We start from the raw sequence: 23,727 nt of genomic DNA on the forward strand, positions 1-23,727 counted from the left end.
TGGTTGTTTTTCATTCTTGAAGAGGGTCAAAATGACATCACCATGTAAGGGTTGAGTTAGTTTTTCTGACTGTGGTTGATCAGACCAATGTGAGTTCAGAATGTTCTACCATAGTTTGGACACAAATAGTCCCTGTGAACATTTGAGTTGGATTTTCTAAATTTCTTTTGAGCTACTTCAGTTCAGCTTTGCTTAATAGCATGCAATACCTTCTTTGATGTGGACATACCATGATGGTCAGATCTGTACCAGTGTTGCCCATGTCTTACAATTATTGCCAGAATTCTTTTTTTTTTTTTTTTACATTTGATCCATATAATATTTTTTTCTTTTTTTTATTTAAGCATATTTTATTTTATTTTTTATTATAGTAACTTTTTATTGACAGAATCTGTGCCAGGGTAATTTTTTTACATTATTCCTTGCACTCACTTCTGTTCCGATTTTTCCCTCCCCCTCCACCCCCTCCCCTAGATGGCAAGCAGTCCTATATATGTTGAATATGTCCTAGTATATCCTAGATACAATGTATGTGTGCAGATCCAAACAGTTTTCTTGTTGCACAGGGAGAATTGGATTCAGAAGGTAAAAATAACCCGGGAAGAAAAACAAAAATGCAAAAACAGTTTACATTCATTTCCCAGTGTTTTTTCTTTGGGTGTAGCTGCTTCTGTCCATCATTGATCAATTGAAACTGAATTAGGTCTCTTTGTCAAAGAAATCCACTTCCATCAGATTACATTTTCATACAGTATCATTGTTGACGTATATAATGATCTCTTGGTTCTGCTCATTTCACTTGGCATCAGTTCATGTAATTCTCTCCAAGCCTCTCTGTGTATTCATCCTGCTGGTCATTTCTTACAGAACAATAATATTCCATAACATTCATCTACCACAATTTACCCAACCATTCTCCAATTGATGGGCATCCATTCATTTTCCAGTTTCTAGCCACTACAAACAGGGCTGCCACAAACATTTTGGCACATACTGGTCCCTTTCCCTTCTTTAGTATCTCCTTGGGGTATAAGCCCAGTAGAAACACTGCTGGATCAAAGGGTATGCACAGTTTGATAACTTTTTGGTATTGGCAGAATTCTTAAGAGAAACTTTGAAAGTATCCTTGTATCTCTTTTTCTGATCACCATGTGAGTACTTGCTCTGTGTAAATTCTTCATAAAATAGTCTTTTTGGTAAATGTACATTTGGCATTCAAACAATGTGGCCAGCCCAGTGGAGTTGTGTTTTCTGCAATAGAGTCTGAATGCTTGACAATTTAATTACAGAAAGAATCTCAGTATCTGGTATCTTATCCTGGTGGGTAATCTTCAAACTCTTCTTAAGATAATTCACATGGAAGTGATTTAGTTTTCCTACCATAGTGCTGGTATACGATCCATATAGAACTATAATGATATAGTTTTATATATATATATATATATATATATATATATATGTATGTATGTATATAGATCCTTCAGCACAATGGTTCTGTAGACTTTTGGTTTGCTAGTCGGTCTACTTCTGTCCCACATTTAAAAAATTTTTAACCTAGTTTTTATTTTAATTTTATTTTTTTATTATAGCTTTTTATTTATAAAACTTTTTCAGCATTGACCCTTGTAAAACTTTCTGTTCCAAATTTTCCCCTCCTTCCCCTCATCTCTTCCCCTAGATGGCAGATTGTCCAATACATGTTAAATATGTTAAAAAAATATATATTAAATCCAATATATGTATATGTATTTATAGTTATCTTGCTGCACAAGAAAAATTGGATCTAGAAAGAAAGAAAGAAACCTGAGAAGGAAAACAAAAATGCAAGCAACCAATAACAGAAAGAGTGAAAATACTATGTTGTTGTCCACATTCATTTCCCATAATCCTTTCTGAGTGTAGATTACTCTCTTCATTATTGAACAATTGGAACTGTTTTGAATCCTCTCATTGTTGAAAAGAGCCACGTCCATCAGAGTTGATCATTGTATAGTCTTGTTGCCATGTATAATGATCTCCTGGTTCTGCTCATTTCGCTTAGTATCTGTTCATGTAAGTCTTCCAGGTTTCTCTGAAATCTTCTTGCTGATTGTTTCTTATAGATAATATTCTATAGCATTCATATACCATAATTTATTCAGTCAATATCCAATTAATGGGCATCCATTAAGTTTCTACCCACTATAGAAAGGGCTGCCACAAACATTTTTGCACATGTGGGTCCCTTTTCCCTCCATTATGATCTCTTTCTCTCCCACATTTTCTTTTGGAGCCTCCCAAATACTGAGCTCTGGCAGTGTGTCAATCTCATTATCAGTGTGGATATACCTGGAAAGTGTACTACCAAAGCAAGTAAACTTATTCACAGCATTCAGAACTTCTCCATTTGTTGTAACTGATGGTTTCCACATAAGGATGATATGTTTGTGTTTATTCCCTATCCAGTCAGGACAGCTTTGAAAGATCTAAAAGATTGAATATATTGAATTTTCTAGAACATAATCTCTCTGGATGTTCAGTGTTATGGATAGGAGCAGCAACAAGAAGGATGGCAAGAATTTGTCCATAGTGGATAGCTAGATGGTTTGTGAATAATCCCTCTAAACAATCTGGTTCTTTATTTGATCAATTTTCCCATTTTACATCACCTATATCTTCACTAAAGTCTTGCCTCTAGGCTGCTTACAACTATCTCATCTTTATTCATAATGGACTAATTGCATGTTAAGTTCTGAAATTTCCTTTCTGAATATAACATTTTATCATTCTTCACTTCCACTCCCTTACTCTTGTTAAATCTTTTTTCTTCTTTTTTAACTTGCCAAACATTACCCCTGAGTTACTCCCTATCTGTGCTCTACTGAAAGGTACTAGAGACATTTGCTTTTGTACTTGATGAAGCCAATACAAACTTGTTGTGTGTTCTGTTCATCAGCCCTTTTATTTTCCCAGATTGATTTTCTGTTATTCTCTGTGGTGCTGTCTCTGCCCTGCATTGGCTGTTCCAAACCAACTTTCCCTGTATCTCCTATACCAGTTCCTTTCTTCTTCCTTTTAACAGAGGAACTGAGTTCCTATTTTATATAGAAAATAGAAGCTGTCTATTGGGGAACTATTTCATTCCTATTCAATATCTCAAAAAAAACCTCTTTACTTTATCACATATTGTCTCCTTTGTCTCTGAGGAAGAAATGGTTCTTGTCTAGGCTGATGCCAGCTTTTCCTGTTCCCTATGGGAATTTTCCCTCTTTGTTTATTCCATTTAATTTTTAGAGTTTACCCAGGTGCCTGTTGTATCTCTTCAAGAACATCAAGAGAATATCTTCTTCTTTTCTTGGCCAAATTCTTAGGAAAAGATTAGTTTGCATTTATTGCCTCTACTTCCTCACTTTCTATAATCAAGTTTCTTACCCTGTCATTTTCCTCAAACTTAAGCTCTAGTGGTACTTTTTAGGTTTCTTAACCTCTCAATTTAGCAGTCTTTGAGTTTGTATTCCTTTTTGTGGAGAAATTTCGAATTATTGATCTTAACTTCCATTATTCCTGAATATTTTTCTCACTTGACTTTTATATTAAGCTCTCCTGGTTCTCTTACCTGTCTGATTGTTCTTTCTGAGAGGTCTTCGCTAGTAACTCAGGAGGGTATTTAGTCATAATTGGAAGGATTAGGAAAATTTGGAGAGCAAAGTAGTTCCTGAGTTGAGCCTAAAAGAAGATAAAGATTCTGATCCTGGAAAGTTAAAATGGCTTCTGAATTGGTAATAGATAATTCAAAGAATATCTTTGCCTGCTTATGAGGTTCATGTCTCACACATTCAAAGAATATCTTTGCCTGCTTATGAAGTTCATGTCTCACACACACTCTAGAAGTAAGGAATATGTGATATTCTGTCATTTTTTAAAAACCTTAACTATAATTTTTGCTGCTGGCAATTTAAAATTTCAATTTTTTATATGTTTTAAATATTATACAATTCCTGCATAATTTAAATCAAATTGCTTGCTTTCTCAAGGAGGGAGGAGGAGAGGGAAAAATAAAGAGAATTTGGAATTCAAAATTTTAAAAAAGGAATGTTTACAATTTTTTATATGTGATTGGAAAAAAAATGAGATACAAAAATTTTCATGTAAAAAAATTACAGGACTATGCTGAAATAGAAAATGAGTTTGGTAAAAATATAGTAAAGCTATGTTGGTTAGCAAATCCTGGCACAGATCAATAGCTATTTTGTGATATATTGGAGGTTAAGTCCAGGTTACCATATATGAACGGTTCTAAAAATAAATGTTTTCCAGTTTATTTGGGTTAGGACATTTTAAAGACCCATGTACATCATGAAAATGGATAGGTTTTTATGTTTGTGATTCTTCTGCTTCTTTGCTTTTCATTTATCATTGATATCTGCATATTAGGGTTAGCCAGAAAGATAGAAAATTATACAGATAAGTTCCTTACTTGTTAGTAGCTATTGATTAAAATGCTTGGGGAAACTATAAAAATGCACAGTTAGTGAAATTTGAGCATGACCTTTGGATTTCATTCATCTCTTGGGTAACAGAGCTGAGAGGAAGACTACAGAGTAAAAAGAGGTTAGCCTTGGATTAGTCTTGGCACTTTGTTGGTGTCTTCTCTGCTGCCCACACTTGTACCTATGTAGAAGCAAAACAGTGTACCATCTCTGCTACCTCCTGTCCTGTGTCTCCTCCCTTCTCTGCTCTGCTTCTCAGCTTAACTCTTTGAAAAAGCCATTCTTATTTGGCACCTAGTACTATTGTCTTTCTTGATGTTGCATTTAAGACTGGCTTGAGACCTTAGCTTTTAGTTGAAGCTGTCCTTTCCAAAGTTACCAGTAATCTTCTAATTACCAAATATAATAGATTTTCCTCCCCATTCCTTATCCTCTTTGACTTCTCAACAACCTTTGACATGCTCTTTTATCTCCTCTTCTGGATACTCTAAATTTTCATGACACTGCTTTCTTGGATTGTTCTGCCTGTCTTTACTGTTCCTTCCCAGGCTCATTTGCTGGATCCATGAGTGTTGCTCAGGCTCTGTCCTGGACCTTTTTCTCTTCTTCATTTGTATTATCTCTTTGGTGACCTTATAAACTCCTGTCATGAATATTATTCCTGAGATTCTGACCATCACCATTTAACTGCTGGACACCGTGAATTTGATGATCCATAGATGTTTCATACTCTGTATGCCTAAGCTATAACTCCATTATCTCTAAATGTCATTAAGGTCTTTGTTTTGGGCTCTCTTCTCTTTTCTCTATGCGGTTTCATTTGGTGATCTCATCAGCTCCCTTGGATTTAATTACCATCTCTGTGCTTATGATTCTCAAATATCCTATCCTGCCTCAATCTCTTCTGACCTCCAATCTTAAATCTTCACCTATCTTTTAGACAATATTCTTTTGCTTTCTACCATATTCTGCAATCCAGTGGCATTGGCTTCTTGGCTGCCACAAACAAAAAACTCTATCCATTATCCATTTACTCTGGTTGCCTTCATGCCTTGAATGCTAGGTGATACTCACATATTAGACTGGTCAAACTGAATGTCCAGTAGACATCTTAAATTCATTGGGTCCCAAACTGAACTAATGATCTCCATCCTCCTTCCCCTTCACCTTTACCAACTAAAATCCCACTTTCTATAGGAAGTCTTCCCTTAATCTCTTAATTCCAATGCTTTTTCTCTGTTAATTTTCTCCTAATTATCCTTAGCTTGCTTTGTATATAATTGTTTGTATGTTGTTTCCTTCACTAGATTGCAAATTCCTTGAGTCCAGAGACTGTCTTTTGCCTCTTTCCTCAATGCTTAACACAATTCTTGACACTTAGTAAATATTTAATAAATGTTTATTGATTTGATTGGTTGTCCTTGGCTTTTTTCTGTTCTGTTCTCCTATATTATTTCACTTGATGATTATCAGGTTTTATGGATTTATTTATGATCTCTCTGTTGATGACTTTTAGATCTGTTTATCTTTTCCTAGACTCCATTCGTATTGGATATCACAAATCCATTGTGTCCCAAACTGAACTCAGTATATTTCCTCTCCTTGATCTATTTTCCAGGTCCATTGTTTTTTCAAGTAAATATTGGACATTTTTTCCCAATCTTTCATTTTTTTGGTTTTGCTTGACTGATTCTTCCTGTCTCAATGAGTCAGTCATTTCTATTTGTTCAGTTCTGATTTTTAGTGAGTTATTTTCTTCATTAGCTTTTTTTTACTTCTTTTTGTATATGTCCGATTGAGTTTTTAAATGAGTCGTTTTGCTCTATGGAGTTTTTTTCCATTTCACTAATTTTTTTTTTTTTTAGTGAGTTATTTTCTTTCTCCAATTCACAAATTCTGTTTCCCTGCACTTTTTGGGAACTTTTTACCTTTTCCAGTTCACATTTCAGGGAGTTGTTTTCTTTTTCCACTTTGTCAAATTTTTCTTTTAGTGAGTTATATGTCTTTTCTGTACTCTCTTGCATAGCTTCTCTTTCCTTTCCCCATTTTTCTTCTAGTTCTCTTTTAAGGTTTTTAATAGTCTCTTCTAGGAGAGCCTTTTGTATTGGGGACCTGTCTGGAGACTGTCTGCTATTAGTCTCTTCAGGGTTGAAAAGCTGTTCTCTTTCTGAGTAGAAACTATCAATTGTCCTTTTGATTTTCTTACTCATTTTGTTAAAGCCTGTAGGGTCTGCCTTCAGGGCCAGGAGGTTACCAGCTTCCTCTGCAGAGCAGTGAGCAATGTATGGACGGGGCTGCAAGCAGCGAGGTACTGGAGTGCTCTGGGAAAGTTCCCCCAACCAGGAAGTAACTCAGGCCTGCAGGACAGAGCTGGGAAAATGCCCTGCAAAGAACCCCTGCTGTGTGAGATAATGACTGCCCTGGGGCTAGAGGCTGAGCAGTGAGAGTTTCACTATCCCAAGCCAAATCCCACCCTGGGACTGTGGGTATTAGCAGTTGAGCAGTGAATGGATTTTCAGGGACCGGATGTGTTTCTGCTGGGGAAGCACAGTCCTGTTGGGGAAGTTCTATTGCCCCAGGACAAGCCCCCCGCTGTGCTGATTAGAGGCTGCCCAGGCTGTGCCCCCCTGCCGTGTAGGTTTGTAACTGCCCCCACAAAAGCCCTGAACTGCAGGATGTAGCTGCAGGGCTGCCTTTCAGTCTCCTGAGTCACTTTCAGGTTTGAGTAGCTACAGCCAGTGTTAGGTTCTGGCGTTTTTTTAGAGTACCCTCTGTTCCAGGCTTTACTTTCTCTGCCAGTTTACTGCTTTGTAATCGAGGCAGAGCGGTTAGCCTATAGCAGAGTGGTCTCTATAACTTCTCTAGCCACAGAGATCACCCCCGCCCCTGGTCTGCTCAGGCCGCTAGCCTCTCCCTGCCTGCGCTGGTCTGTTTCTGGCCCCTCAGGACAAACCTTTCCTGGCGATCTTCCAGATTGACTTCAACTGGTAAGTTGTATGCTTCTGATCTTCATGAATTTAAGCAGTGAAGAGCTATTTCTGTGGCTGGATAATAGTTGGTTATGAGGGGAATGAGAGGAGCTTAGAAAGTTGCGTGTGCCTTCTCAGCCATCTTGGCTCCACCCCCAGTTGTCCAGTATATTTCCTCACAAATCATCCTCATCCCTTCTGAATTTCCCTATTATTGTCAAGGGCCCTTAGGTGTCATCCTAATAAATCTCTCACCCTCTTCACCATAGCCAAATCTATTGCCAAATTCTGTCCATATTCCCTTAACGACATTTTGCATATATGCCTTCTCCTCTGCTCTGCACTACAGCCACTCCAGTTCAGACTGTCTGCTAGTAGATTTTTCTATCTCAAGTCTTCACTCCAGTCCAGATCATTTGCTATAGTCCAAATGCTAAAATGATTTTTTTAAAGCCCAGGTCTGACCATGTCATTTCCTTATTTAATAAATTATAGGGGCTTTCTGTCCTTCAGATACTGTTTTTCCTGGTGGTGGGTTTTTTTTTTTTTTTTTTTCACGTAATGAAAACTTAGTAAGGAGCCTCTTACTATGTGCTTGTTGACTACTGACTGTCCGACTTGTTCTCCGTCAGCTTACACTGGAAGATAAAGTTTAATTGGGGAAGAGATGGAGAGATTTGAACTGAACTAGTGATTGGTTTTGCAGCTCATGTCAAAATAAAGCTTATCTAGTACATGTTAGCATATAAGCACTGTTGAAGGCCAGTTTAAGTAGGGAAAGCACTAACAAAAAGCACAAAAATACAAAAAAGTGACACTAAATAGATCACCCACAAAAATCATTTGTGGACAGTATGTGTATTGAAATGAAATTAGAATATACTTTGTTTAATCTTAGGTATTTGGATGATTCAAATTTTTTGTGCATGTCAAAGAATGAATGAATGTGAAATTTGTGCTGTATGTATTGTTTTGGGGATTAAAAATGCACTTTAATGAGTAAGTGAATTCACAAGAACAGAATCTACAAATAATAAAGATCAACTATAGTATCATTTATTCTTTCATTTTCCAATTAATGATTCCCTCCCCCAACTTCCTTGATATGAGAAAAAATGCTGTTATATTTTTCTTCATATTTGCCTTTTCATTCTTGACTTTGTACTCTTGGGGAATATATGATTAGTAGTGGTATTGATGTCATAGCTTACTAACACTATGTTTACTATTTTGTATAGTTCCAAAAGTTATTTTCAATAATGTTGTACTTATTCACATCTTTACCAGTAGTGTGGCTCCCTCCAAAATGTTAATTTTTCTTTTTTCTCTTTTTGGTCAATCCTGTGTATGTTAGATGAAATTTCAGAGTTATTTTATTATTATTCTTTGATTAGTGATTTGGGCCGTTTTTTTTTTTTTTTTTTTTTTTTTTTTTTTTAGATTAATAATAAAATTTCATTCCTTGAAAACTATCTGTTCATAGTCTTTGACCATTTATGTATTGGAGAATGTTTCTTGTTTTTATGTTATTTTTAATCAGTTCTTTCTGAATATTGAATTAGACTTTTATCAAAGAAAGTTACTGCACATTTTTATAGTTAATTATCTCTCCTAATTCTACTTGAATTGCCGTTTATGTAACAACTTTCCCATTTTATGTAATCAGAATTGTCCATTTTATATCCTGTGATATCCTTTCTTTCCTTTTTTTTGTCAAGAATTCGTCCTTTATCCATAGTTGTGAAAGATATCCTGCATTCCCTTCTAATTTTTCATGATGTAACCTTTTATATCTAGCTCATGTAGTCATTTAGAATCTAGTTAATTTTTAGAAGTGTTGGACCATTAGTAGCATGTTTCAGTGAACTGAGCTAAAAGATCTTGTCAGCAATAAGAAACTCGTGATAGTGTTCTTCTGCATAGTAAAAAAAAAAAAAAAAAAAAAAAAGTAGCCCCTCCGGTTGTGGAGAAAGCAGTATTTGTCAAACTTATGAATTGTTAGACATGTGAATTGGTCTAAGCATAATGTACAGCCATCTGGAATTTTGCTAAGAAGTAATTAAAATATCCATACAGCAATACTTCTTGAATAGCATAAATTAGAACTAAAGTAGAGACCCATCAGTTGAGGGTAATTACTAAGTAAATTGTGATACTAAAATGTAATGGAGTGTAAGAAATTTTGAGTATGATGAATGTAGATAAGTGTGGGGGAGGGGGGGAAGACACATCAACTGTTAAAAAAAATGAAGTAGAGCAGAACCAGAACCAGGAAAACAGTATACACAATGATGGCAGCAAATGGAAATCTACAAAACTCAATGAGACCCAACAAGAACAACTAAATCATCCTGATCTAATTTTGCCACCTGGTGGTAAATATGTAGGAGTATTTGACCAACTTCATCCCTTTCCTTCTCTCCTCCTTACCCTCTCTTTTGTTCTGTCTATGGAAGATTATTTACTATGTGTGTTTTTCTTTTGAGCCTTTTTCTCATTCATTTCCTTCTCCAGCATTTTTTTCTTTCCATACCCATACATTAATTTTCTCTTAAGTCCTTTCTGTCTCCTAGCTCTTTTTTCTTTTAACCCTTGTCTATTTGCCTAAGGAAAATTTTTTTATGGCCCCTGTGGGACAGGATTGACCACAAAAACAGAGACTCCCAGAGTAAGAAAAAGCAAAAAGGAGGTTATTACAATCTATTGAGAAAGGGCATCTTCCATTTGACAAGGTAGGTGTCTGCAAAAAGAGCAAAACATAAACTGCAAAACACCAGATTAAATAGAACAGAAGCCCCTCTCCCCCACTTTGATTTTTTTTTTCTTCCATTGTTTGAGGGAGTTCAGGCTTACACTCTAAACCCAGAAATCTATCCCAGGAATAAAAGAATACAAGTCAATAATAATAAACTCTTAATTTAAATTTCCCTAGAGAACTGTTATACAAGCTGATATCCTTAGATAAGAAAATTCAAAACTATTATCAACTTTAAAAGAAGTACTTTAATACTAAATAAATGGTGGTAGGAAATAGGAGGGGACACCTTTTTTTTGCATCTTTTTTTTTTTTATTTGACTATAGCTTTATTTGTTATTATAAAGTGTCAAGTCACAATTAAGGTATAGTTTAAGACTATATTTCCATGAGAGTGTCTTCACTCAGTTAATTCCACACAATTCCTCCTCTTTTATTTATTATTCTTTGAAGACCCTCTCATACCATTCTTGATACATTTCCTCAACCAGCTTGTTCTCAGTTTCCAATCCTTCTGGATGTGGCTTGTCCTTTTTCTCTACTGGGGTCCATCCTTGTCTAACTGGACTTCCCCCTCCAAGTTGCTCAGTCTTTATTATCCTACCAGAAATGCTTGTACTATAAGTAGGACCCAAAGAACCTGTTTCCATCAGCAGCTTCCAGACCAAGAGTACAAGAGGTAATCTGAGTGGCTTGATGTAATAATAAATCCAGTGCTTTTGTGGTCTGATTGACCCTGGTGTGGAATCTAATGAGACTATTCAGACAAATTGGGGTTCTGTACCCCCAACTCCCATCTGGGGCCATCTATTGCCCTAACCATTTGTGTCCCTAGTAATTAAAATAGATAACCTTTTACAAATAAAAATGCCTTATCAGCAACAACAAAAATACTAAAAGAAACAGATATGTGCATCTAGCAATAGATGACTAGTCTAAAATATTCATTTACCTACTTATTTAGGATGTAATGAACACATTTTCAGATAGGAAACTGCAAGATCTTAGATCTGCTGAACACTTGCCTTGATTATAGAAATTTGTTATAATAGTAAAAATGATTATAATCAAAAACTGGTCCTTCAGGCCTCAGCCTGAGAGTAAAACATGACAGGATAAAGCATTCTTAGCTCATTTTAACAATCCCACTATATAGCCAGACTCAGGAATAATCAGGCAGATGTTTAAACCACAGGGAAACTGAGTCAGAAGGCTCCCACCTTAATCAAAGGCCAAGGTTGTCCTCCCAATTCTTGCCCAGATACTAATTTATAACAATTCAAGATCACATTCCTTAGAGTAGCTTGTGCCATATTCCTTTCAAATAATGGCTTGATCAGACAATCATATCTGAATTCAAAACTCTAAATGATATCAACTACAGTTGATTTTATATCTACTACAGAGATTTTATCTCAAATAGCAAATCTCATTAATCAAAGCTTCAGGTGAATTTGGCTCTCAAGGATCGTATATCTAAATAAATATTGACTACCTACTTACACTGATAAAAGTAAGAGATTCCTCCTAGAAAGTTCACAGCTTATCTTTATATCTAAGTAGAGGTTTTAAATTCAATATAACAAATCATTTTACTTTAAAATGCTAAATAACCAATCTATAGGAAAACATGTTATTAACCATGTTCAAAGGGACAAAGACATAGAACACTGTTCTCAGAATCTCCCTAAACAATGGGAACAGTTTTAAAATGACTCAATACAGCCAATTAAAACTCACATAATATAGAATATCCAAATTTCACATTTAAAGAACTCTATTAGAATTAATGCTTTCTTTATCCTAAAATATGTTAATTCAACTTCCTTCAGTTGAGGAGTCCAAATAAAATATAAATAACAGGTTCAATATCAGTATTGTTAAAATTATTCTAAGCACAAACATTCCCACCTCCCGCCAAAACATTCCTAATTGCAAAGTTGATTTTAGAGGTTATAAAATGTCCTTAACAGTCTATTCTTGAGATTCCTCTACAGGCTCTTTAAGCTTAATATTCTCAAGTGTCTAGACTGAAGTCTCATTCATCTGTAAGGTCTGGTAATGTACTTCTACTTTGTTTTTTTGAGGACATCCAAGAACTGCAAATGTCAAAGGTGTTGTCTGGGTCAGTAATCCTTACTTCCTTGGGGCTAAAAGGGATGAAGGATACTGCTGGTATATAATTCCTTAAAAACTTATCCTTTATCTGAAAGAATGGAACCTCTTCCCTCCCTTCCCCCCAGATATTCCATACATCATTTTCTGAAGCCAGGCTCTCTCCCTCCGGAGGGACATTACCTCAATAGTTTGCTTTGCAATAATACACATGCCTATATGTCAAATTTTCTTGCTTTTACTTCTTTGTTAAAAGGAGAAAGCAAGACAGACTTTTATAACTTTGGACTAAATTTCACAAATTTAATACCACATATCCAATTGGTTGGACAAAATGTTAAAGCTCAGCTCATACAATTTACAAATTGCCCAATATATGTTAGAATTCTTACAAGGTGCTAAGTCAGTGGAATAGATAGAGACAGTGGTTGTTTAGCAGGGTGCTTAACAGTTCTCTAGATGTACTTAGTACTTACTATAGTTCCACAAGATTCACACCTTTAAGAGAGTATACATATAAGCTAGGAGCCTCAACCAGGATTGACTCTGGGAGATTCACAAACCAGAGAAGGCATTCGGGCAGAACGGGGGAAGAGAGAGAAGTGGTGGCAGGCTGTCCTGTGGAGAACACTGAAACCAAGATCTGGAAGGCCTCCAGAAAACTAGCCGAGCCCCAAGTGAAGGAGATAAGAAGCTGGAAGAGACAAAGGACAAACAGCAAGAGCTCTCGGAATCAAAAAGAGAGAGATAGGCCTCTAAGAAAGCTAATGGGGCTATTTTGAAGGAGACAATAAAGGATTTGGACTTTAATCCCTGGCTGCATTTGAGGTGATTATTACACTGAACTGAAACTAAGGCTGCTTCCAGAAGCCCCCCAAGAAACCTGCTCCCAGAGACCATTATATTTTAGCGAAGAACATTACAAATATACATTATAGCAAACAACATAGTAGCTTAAATATATTTCATCTAATTGGGTGATCTCTTTAGGTTAGTTTCCAGAGAACCAAAATTTTTAACTTAAAATCAAATCAAATATAGATTTAAATTTCTAGTAACAATACTTCAATATCAATGTACACATATTTCTAAAATCTTATGCCAGAATAATTAAGTTCACAATTTTAGTATGAATTAGTTAATAATAATTATCTCATACAATTCCAGAATCAGAATTCCAATTTTAAACACACACACGGCTCCAAAATTTAAGGTGGCAAAAATTGCCCTTTCAAGTCCATCCACAGGGCTTTAAGAAATAGGTGGACTTTAGGACTCTGGGGGAAGAAGGTTGGAATTACAGATCTGGGGCCCAGTGACTAGCCTACTTTCCATTCCAGAAATGGTGGGGGGGTGAGGAGAAGGGGGAGGCATGTCAAAGATGTTGAGGCACCAGTGCAAACCTCAGAAGAATTCAGGTCATCCAGGGACACCACCCTAGCCAGGATGAATTTCATAGACCTGAGAAGCTTGGAAAATCTCAGAGGGCAGTTTCTATTCCTTTGCTTTTCTAAACCAACCAAGGTCCTGTTCTCAGCCCCATCTTGGAGTGGAAGCTAGGAGGAGAGTTCTAGAGCCGAAGTCTTAGAAGCCACCTGGCCAGTATTTAAGACTCTTGAATTTATACCCAACCTTTGGGAGGTAGACTGTTTCTCTGAGTGAGCAGGATACCTGCCCAAAAACAAGAGTACCATACATTTTGGTACTTTATCCCAATTCTTCTTAAAGAGCTATCTTCCCAGGACATCAGATAGGTTTAGAGCTAGTTACTTTCTTAAAGTTCACAGTATCTTATCTTCTTTTAATAGAGAACTTGCCTGATTTTACCAAAGGAAAATAGGAAAATCCATACGAATTTGAACTGCCTAGTTCACCCTCCCACCCCAATCCAGATGATTCACCAGTTGCTTGGCAGAGGAAGTCCTCTTATGGATAGTCTCTCCCCCTTCCTCACTAGTTCTTGCAATTCAAAAGGAAATAGGAGCTTTTAACAAACTCTAAACTCCCTGAATTCTCCTAATCCCAATCCCAGTCACCCAGGTGTTCACCATCACCAAGAGACTTGGCAGTCTCTTCTTCCCTCATCAGTTCTTGCCTTTTGGACTGTGCTGTACAACTTATCTGACTGATTTTAAACTTTTTCTCAGCTGGCTTATCTCTTGGGCTAAATCAGTCCCCTATCTTTGCTAGCCCATTTCTGTTTTTGCTTTCTCTGAGAGTCTCTCTTTGGGAGTTTACCAAATTGGGGGTTCCTGAGCCAAATCCAAGGACCATTGGAGAACTCTCCAGAGGGTGCCTGCTCAGAGATTCAGTACGGGAGAGACCCCTCTGAATGGGACTGATTGATTGAATCTCAGTACTGACTCACATGATCCCTGTTCCTAGAGCTGGGACTACATAGTTTAGGGGACAGTATTGACCACAAAAACAATGAGAGACTCTAGACTCTCAGAGTAAGAAAAGCAAAAAGGAGTTTATTAAAATCTAGCGAGAAAGGGCATCTTCCATCTGACAAGGTATTTGTCAGCAAAAGGGGAGGACAAAGCATAATGAACTGCAAAACACCAGATTAAATGGAACAGAAGTCACCTCCCCTCCCCCCCCCCACCAACTTTGACCTTTTTTCCCTTGTTTGGGGGAAAACCAGGCTTACACCCTAAACTTGGGAATCTATCCCAGAAACAAAAGAATACAAATCAATAATAATAAATTCTTAATTTAAATTTCCCAAGAGAACTGATATATAAGCAGATATCTTTGGATAAGAGAATTCAAAGCTGTCATCACCTTTAAAAGAAATACTTAAATGCTATTTAAAGAGGTAGTGGGAAACAGGATGGGACAAACACCTGCAACTTTTTTTTAACTATAGTTCTATTTGTTATTATAAAATGTCAAGTCAAGATAAGATATAGTTCAAGGCTGTATTTCCAAGGGAGTGTTTTCACTCAGTTAATTCCTCCCCCCCAACTTTGTGAGCCAAAGAATGACTTCAAATATAATTATGTTAAAGTAGAACTGAGTACAGCTACATCAAAGAGCAGGGTCATCAGTTGCTGACAAGACCTTTAAGTCATATCTTTATCATCAAGAAAAAGAAAAGCCATAATTTTTGAAGTGAAAAGAGACAATTTTTAAAAATGTCTTTAGCCTCTAAACTTTTGAAAATACTTAGAAGTCTTTAGAATTTCTACAAAAGTGCCTTTGTGCTTCTTTTATTTACCATTAATAAATCTTTTCCTCATTTATAATAAAAACCTATATTTAGGTTTTAAAGGTTTTCGTATTTCTTCTATTTTATTTTTCATTTTAAAAATTTTCCATTTTTTCCCCCATGTAAAAATCACTTATTAGGGGCAGCTAGTTGATATAGTGAATAGAGCACCAGTCCTGAAATCAGGAGGACCTGAGTTCAAATCTGGCCTCAGAACACTTAAGACCTGTTGGCTGTGTGACCTTGGGCAAGTCACTTAACCCCAATTGCCTCACCAAAAAACAAAACAAAACCATACTTATTAAATATCTATGTGCCAGGCATTGTGGATACAAACATACAAAAAAATCCACAACAAAATTAGTACCCTACTCTTAAGGAGCTTACATTTTGCCTGTTTAGTATTATTGTTAGTGGAAGTATTACACTTATCAGTGATATTTGCCTCTGTCATATTAGATGTCCAATGGGAAGTCAAGTGGAAAAAGGATTGCATATTTATAGTGAAGCCTTCCAATTTTACTCATTGTAGATGATAGAGTAATATTGTGCCAATTGTATTTCAATTTTTAACAGATCTCATTGAGGAGTCTTCTAAACATTAGAATTTAAGAATAACTTGAAATACCATCCTTCATCAATCTACATAATGCATAAGGAAAAGAGAATAGAAAATAGGATATTTTTATTTCAAAATAAAATTATAATAAAATTCTATTTTAATTGAGGTACCTGGATTTCCTCTTGTTAATTATGGGAAAGAGATTGGACTTAAAAAAAAAAAAAACTAAATGAAAAACATTGATTATATAAATTGACATATATTTGACTAACCTGTCCTTTTAGTAAATCAATATACATTTGAAACATATTCTGAATTGGACAATGAATTTGGTCCTAAGCCGGAATTTGGCAATCAGAAAAAAGGAACTGGGAATTAAGAGATATCTTCAGAATGAGAAGGCAGTGAGCAGGAAAAATTTGAAGAATCAGTATCAGAACTGGGAAATTACATGGAGAAATTGTGAAATAATTTTAAGGCTCCTAAACAATATCAAGTGTAAAGATCCAAATCATCTGTTAATATTTTTATTAGGTTTTTTTTTTTTGTTGTTGTTGTTGTTGTTACACTTGTCAAATCAGTAACCATTAAATGCTTATTATGTGCCAGTCACTGTACTAAGTGCTAAGGATTCAAAGGAAGTCATCTTCTACTCCCCCAAAATAATTTTAAAACAGTCCTTTTTTCAAGGAGTTCACTGTGTAATGAGGGAGATAACAATGTACAGATGATGTAAAGGATAATTGGAGTTAATCTTAGATGGAAGGTACTATTTTTTTTTAATTAATAGTATTTTATTTTTTCCAAATACATGCAAATATAGTTTTCAATATTCATCTTTGTAAAACCTTGTGTTCCAGATTTTTCTTATTCTTGCCCTTTTTTTCCCTCCCCAAACCAGCAAACAATTCTGTATAAGTTAAACATAGGCAATTCTTCTGAACATATTTCCATATTTGTCATATTGTACAAGAAAAATCAGATCAAAGGGGGAAAAAACTTGAAAAAGCAAAAAAATTCAAACAAGCAAACAAACAGAAAAAAACAAAAAAAGTGAAAATGCTATGCTTTTATATATATCCAGTCTCTATAGTTCTCTATCTGCATGTGGATGGCACTTTATATCACAAGTCTTTTGGAATTGCCATGAATCCCCTCATTATTAAAAAGAGCCAAGCCCATCATACCTGATTGTGAAGACCGCGTATTTTAAAATCAGCCGGAGTCAGGAATTCAGGTTAGGGGAAAATTGTCAGTCTTTATTCTCAGTGAAGAAAGATCAGAGGTGGAAGAGAATGGGCAATAGCAATGTGTGTAGCTGAGTCAAGAAGCTAGCTAGACCAGCAGCCACACGACCAGCAGCTAGGAGTATGGAACCCAGGCCCAATCTCTCCCTGCCTCTCTTCCTGTCTCTCTGCCTTCACCCACCAAAATCGTCATTTCCTATACAACACATCAGGACTTGCACAGAGAGTGAGCGGGGGCCATTCTTTATCCAAGCATGTATATTAATAGAATATAGCCCAATTACTATTTAGCCTCACGTGCTTGGGACCTCAGTGCATCAACTCAAGCCTCAGCCCATTACACCTGATATTATCATAATTTTGTTACTGTGTACAGTGTTCTCTTGGTTCTGCTCACTTCATTGAGCATCAGTTCATGTAACTCTCCAGGCCTTTTGGAAATAAGCCTGTTCATCATTTTCTTTATCTAATTAATTAATTAATTTTTTAGTAGCCTTTTATTTACAGGTTATATGTATGGGTAACTTTATAGCATTGACAATTGCCAAACCTCTTGTTCCAATTTTTCCCCTCCTTCCCCCCACCCCCTCTCCCAGATGGCAGGATGACCAGTAGATGTTAAATATATCAAAATATAAATTAGATACACAATAAGTATACATGACCAAACCGTTATTTTGCTGTACAAAAAGAATCAAGCCTGTTCATCATTAATTCTTATAAAACAATAATATTCTACTACATTCATATACTGCAACTTATTTAGCCTTTCTCCAATTTATGGGCATCCACTCAGTTTCCAGTTCCTTGTCACTACAAAAATGGTTGTCAAAGACATTTTTGCATATGTGTGTTTTTTCCCCTTTTTTATGATCCTTTTGGAATAGGTTGGTTATTGTCCTTCATTTTTGAATGACATCGCCTTTTCTGACTATTTTGTGAGTACTTGCCCTGTATGAGTTCTCCATAAAAAGTCTTTTGGCAAGCACATATTTGGTATTGGAGCAATATGGCCAGCCCAGTGGAATTGTGCTCTCTGTAATAGAGTTGGAATTTAGTTCTAAAAAGAACCGCATTGTCTGGTATCTTATTCTGCTAGGTGATTTTCAGAATCTTCCTAAGACAGTTCACATGGAAGCAATTCAGTTTCCTGGCTTGGTGCTGGTAGACTGTCCGGGTTTCACAGGCATACAACAACTCATTGTTGTATGAGATCAGCACAAAGGCTCTGTAGATCATCAGTCTAATACCTCTCCTCTCCCACACTTTCCTTCAGAGCCTCCCAAATACTGAGCTAGCTCTGGCAATGTGTGTGTCAATCACATTATCAATGTGGACATCTCTGGAAATACTGCTAAGGTAAGAGAACTTTTCCACAGCATTCAAAACTTCACCATTTGCTGTTGGTTCCACATATGGATGGTGTAGTGCTGGCTGATGGAAGACTTGTGTATTTTGGGTATTAATTATTAGGCCAAAATTAGTATAAGCATCAGGCGATTAATCCATATTTTTGTTGCATCTCAGCTTCGGAGGCTGCATTGAGTGCACAGTCATCTGCAAATGAGAAGTTATGCAATCCTTCCATTTTAGTTTTGGCTTGTAGCCTTTTCAAGTTGAAGAATTTACTGTAAGTTGGAGACTGATTGATTCCATGATTCCTTATTGAAGGCATTTGACAACATGGCTGAAAATATCACGCTACAAAGCATGGGAGCAAACCTTGTTTGACTCCATTGGTGACTGGGAAAGTTTGAGAGCTTTGTGCATTGTCTAGAACCTAGGGAAGCTTGCCATCATGAAATTGATTTCAATTTGAAGTAAATGGTCAATAGTTTCAGCATTGATTGATGGTTTTTTGAGAAACACTATGGAAGTATTCAGCCCATCTCTCTAGAATTTTGACCATATCACTAATCAGTAGCACCATCAACACTGAGTAGTTAAGATGATGCATCATAGTTCTTTGGCCGATAAATAGCTTTCAGTGCATCATAAAAATGCTTTGGATTGTTACTATCAGCATAAAATTGAATTTCTTCTGCGTTCTTACTGAGCCAAGAATCTTGCATCTTTCTAACTTTCTATTGTACTTTACTTTAGATGGAATTGAATGCTATCTTATTAGAGATGGATAAACTATCCAACTGTTGACACCCTGTGGAGTTCTCATTTTTCATTTATCATCTTCTGAATTTGTCCATCATTTTCATCAAGCTAGTATTGATATTTGTGAATGTTTTGACTTAGGTAAGCAAATGCAGTGTTGTAAACCAAATCTCTGAATTCTGTCCACTCCTTTTCTGCTATTATTTTCCTTATTTTAAAGATAAGGAAACTGAGGCAAACAGAACTTAAGTGATTTGCTCTGGGTCACACATTTTATAGAAGCCTACAACTGGATTTGAACACAGATTTTCTAACTCCAGCTCTGGTGCTCTATTCACTGCATGGATGAATATTTGGAAAATACTTTGAAAATTGACTATTAAAATATTTTTCCTAATTTTGTAGAGAGCAGTTTCATTTAAAAGATGAGGACAGAAGTTAGAAAAAAGAGAATAAAGGAAGTGAAGTACTAAATGTAAATTGACTTCTTAAGAGAGGAGGAGGTTAGCTACAAAATTGAGGAGAAACATAGGATGGTATTAAGGATGTGTAGAGATCAAGTAAGGATGGGGTGACATTGGCATATTTCTTGGCAGTAGGGGAATAGAATAGGAGAAACTGAAAATTAGCAAAATAGTGAGGGTGAAAGAAGCAGCAGTCTTTTAGAGAAGAAAGGACCTTGAATCATTTGTGTATGTGAAGGATATGAGAAACAATGGTGGGGAGGGCATTATTGTTGTAGTTTGAAATGAAGACACTTTCAAATTCTCATTATTTGCTATCCCCAAAAAAGGGTATTTTGAATATTTTTGTGCATACTTAGAATTTGTTTTGCATAAAATTAATCCTTCCCTTAATCTGCTTTCCATCTAATTCTTCCTTTTCCTTTATTCCCTTTCTTTTCTATTTTCCTGTTAAGTGAAATAAATGTCTGTACTCAAATCTGTGTGTGTATGTATGTATTTATTATGGATTCTTCCATCCTTTGACCAGTTCAAATGAAAGTGAGGTTGAAATGTTGTTTGCTTCCTTCCCCCATCCTCTCCTCCTTATATTTATATTAGTATACACTTGCACAACTTGATTATGTGAGACATTTTTTCCTAATGTTCCTTTCCTTTCTACTTTCTTTTCCCCACGGGTATTTGTAATAGTAACATTCCCAGGCTTCATCTGATTAAACTCCCTAATCATCCCTGAAGATGATAGGGTTCAGAAGGGGATACATGTATAATCTTAATTGATTGTAAGCATTTTTCCCATATTTAAACCTTTATCATTGTTTATTCATGCTTACCTTCTTACATTTCTCTTAAAAAGTTAAAATGTTAAAAGTTGAACTTGAGTTGCACTCCAAGTATTTGGTCTTTTCAAAGGAATAGTTGGATTTAAAAAAATAATTATTTTTTTCTTACTAATTTTTTTTATTTGAGGTAAATTTTTCTCTGATTAGCATTTTGCTCATTTTTATTAGCTAACTTTTTCTTGGCTTTAAAACTATATCCTTTTGCTTCAGGAATATCAGAATCCAAGTTCTCTGTTCTTTTATAGTAGTGACTGCCAAACCTTGAGTAATTCTGTGACACCTCAGTACTTCTTTCTGACTCTGCAATATTTCTTTGACATATTTGCTGACGTTGTGTTCCTGTGAATTTTCATTTTGAGGTTTTTTTTTTTCTAGTAGGTAGCTGATATTTTATTTCCTCTTTGCTCTTTGCTTGTAAAAACAGAACAGTTTTCTTTTAATACTTCTTGGCAGTAATGTTTCTAGGCCCTTTTTTGATTATGCTATTTAAGCATTTCAGTGATTTTTTTTTTTTCTTGTTCATCTATTTTCCAGGTCAGTGTGTGGTACTTTACATTTTCTTCTACTTATTCATTCTTTTGACTTAAATATATTTCTTATTGTCAACTCTTTTGGTAGAATTATTTTTTTTGTTTGTTTGTTTGCTTATTCTTCTGTCCTACTTAGTGACTTTGAGATTAGTATTATGACTAAGTTCTGCTGTGCTTTTGGAAAATCTGCGCTGATCCTGTTGCTACTTTCTTGGGGTGTTCTAGGATTTCAGGGACAGTCTAAGGTTCTGCAACTTTTCATTGTTTTCAAAATGATCTGATCCAAGGTAAAGTCTGACTGCTTGCATGCCCCTTTCAGCTCTTTCATGTCCCTTCAGCTCTGGAAGTTCTTAACTTGGGGTATGAGTCTGAGCAACAAGAAATTGCTTCTGGATTCAATCTTTATGAGCCAGCTAGAAAGCTGCTTTGATTCACAATTACAGAATTATAGGATTCCTTTTGTAGGTAGAGTTACATGCTAGAATTAAGACTTGCTCTTTTTTTTTTTTTTTTTTTTTTTTTTAAATATACAGTCCAGGACTTCTCTCCCCAAGAACATTGGCTCTGGACACTCTTCCCTTCTCAGTCTGGCTTGGATCTGTGACTCAGAACTGGGTAGTGGGTGCTATCACCTAGCCATAGCATGGGTCAGAAGCCTTCCCTAGGTATGCAGTACCTCCCTGGGTGGCTAGAATGAGTGTCTCCTGCCCTATCTCATGTATCCACAGATTCTCACCACTATCTCCTTTATTGGTCGACTTGGGCTGGAAAACTGACTTGCTGTGACTTTTTTTGGATTCAAATTGGCACGTTTTCTTTATCTGTTTGGAGGAGTTTTTTTGGATGGGAACTTGCTGTACTCCTTCTTTATACTTTTCCATCAGAATACAAGTTTGGAATGCTTGGATTGGATGGACACAAAAAGTCCTTATGAACATCTGGGGTAGCTTCTCTAATTTTGTGCACCCTGCATTTCCTTTGGGCTAATTCAGTTCTCTTCATAGAACACAGCACTTTCTCTGATGAGGACACACTATGCTGGGCAGTCCTGTACCAGTATCTCCCATGTCATGCAATTGGTTCTCAAATCTGTGTTCTGAGTCCCAGATCCAAGGCAGAGTGAGAAGGGAAGAGTGTCCAGAGCCAATGTTCTTGGAGAGAGAAGTCCTGGACTGTATATTAAATTTTAAGTATCCTTGTATTTTTTTTCTGGTCACCTCGTGAGTCCTTGCCCTGTGTGAGTTCTCCAACCAATTTTTCCATCTTAGCCTTCTTTGATATGATAGTTAATAGCGCTATTTGTTTTTAATCCCTTGACCATTTATCCATTTGAAGCTAGTTCTTGGTTCATCTCTGATAAGAAAATGATTGGTGAAATGATTTCTCTATGTACATTTTCCATTCTTATATTAAATTTTGCCAGTGCTATGCTTTTTAGTTTCACATGTTTGAAATCGTTCACCTTGATATTGTCTCTTACTTTACCTTGGTTAAGGTACTCAATCTGCTTCTCTTCTAAATTTTTTATGATGTAATGAACTTGAAAAAAATCAATTTGTGAAAAGTTTTTGTACAAACAAAACTAATACAAACAAGATTAGAAGGGAAGCAATAAACTGGGAAAATATTTTTACAGTCAAAGGTTCTGATAAAGGCCTCATATCCAAAATATATAGAGAACTGACTCTAATTTATAAGAAATCAAGCCATTCTCCAATTGATAAATGGTCAAAGGATATGAACAGACAATTCTCAGATGAATAAATTGAAACTATAGCCATATGTAAAGATGTTCCAAGTCATTATTAATCAGAGAAATGCAAATTGAGACAACTCTGAGATACCACTACACACCTGTCAGATTGGCTAAGATGACAGGGAAAGATAATGCAGAATGTTGGAGGGAATGTGGGAAAACTGGGACACAGATACATTGTTGGTGGAATTATGAACACATCCAGCCATTCTGAGAGCAATTTAGAACTATACTCAAAAAGTTATCAAACTATATACCCTTTGATCCAGCAGTGTTACTACTGGGCTTATATCCCAAAGAGATCATAAAGAAGGGAAAGGGATCTGTATGTGCACGAATGTTTGTGGCAGCCCTCTTTGTAGTGGCCAGAAACTGGAAAATGAATGGATGCCCATCAGTTGGAGAATGGCTGAATAAATTGTGGTGTATGAATATGATGGAATATTATTGTTCTGTAAGAAACGATCAGCAGGATGATTTCAGAAAGGCCTGAAGAGATTTACATGAATTGATGCTGAGTGAAACGAGCAGAGCCAGGAGATCATTATATACTTCAACAACAATACTATATGATGATCAATTCTGATGGACCTGGCCATCCTCAGCAATGAGATCAACCAAATCATTTCCAATGGAGCAGTAATGAACTGAACCAGCTATGCCCAGCAAAAGAACTCTGGGAGATGACTAAGAAC

At 36.1% G+C, this 23,727-nt stretch overlaps 1 protein-coding gene across 11 annotated transcripts in view; it reads left to right on the forward strand.

Annotated features, from left to right (window-relative positions):
- CAMSAP2 (calmodulin regulated spectrin associated protein family member 2) overlaps window positions 1–23,727 on the forward strand; it is a 141,983-nt gene that overhangs the window by 40,115 nt on the left and 78,141 nt on the right. The gene's annotated exons all lie outside the window — the stretch shown is intronic.

The sequence above is a fragment of the Sarcophilus harrisii genome, chromosome 4, assembly GCF_902635505.1.
Source record: "Sarcophilus harrisii chromosome 4, mSarHar1.11, whole genome shotgun sequence".
In the NCBI taxonomy this organism is placed as follows: Eukaryota; Metazoa; Chordata; class Mammalia; order Dasyuromorphia; family Dasyuridae; genus Sarcophilus; species Sarcophilus harrisii.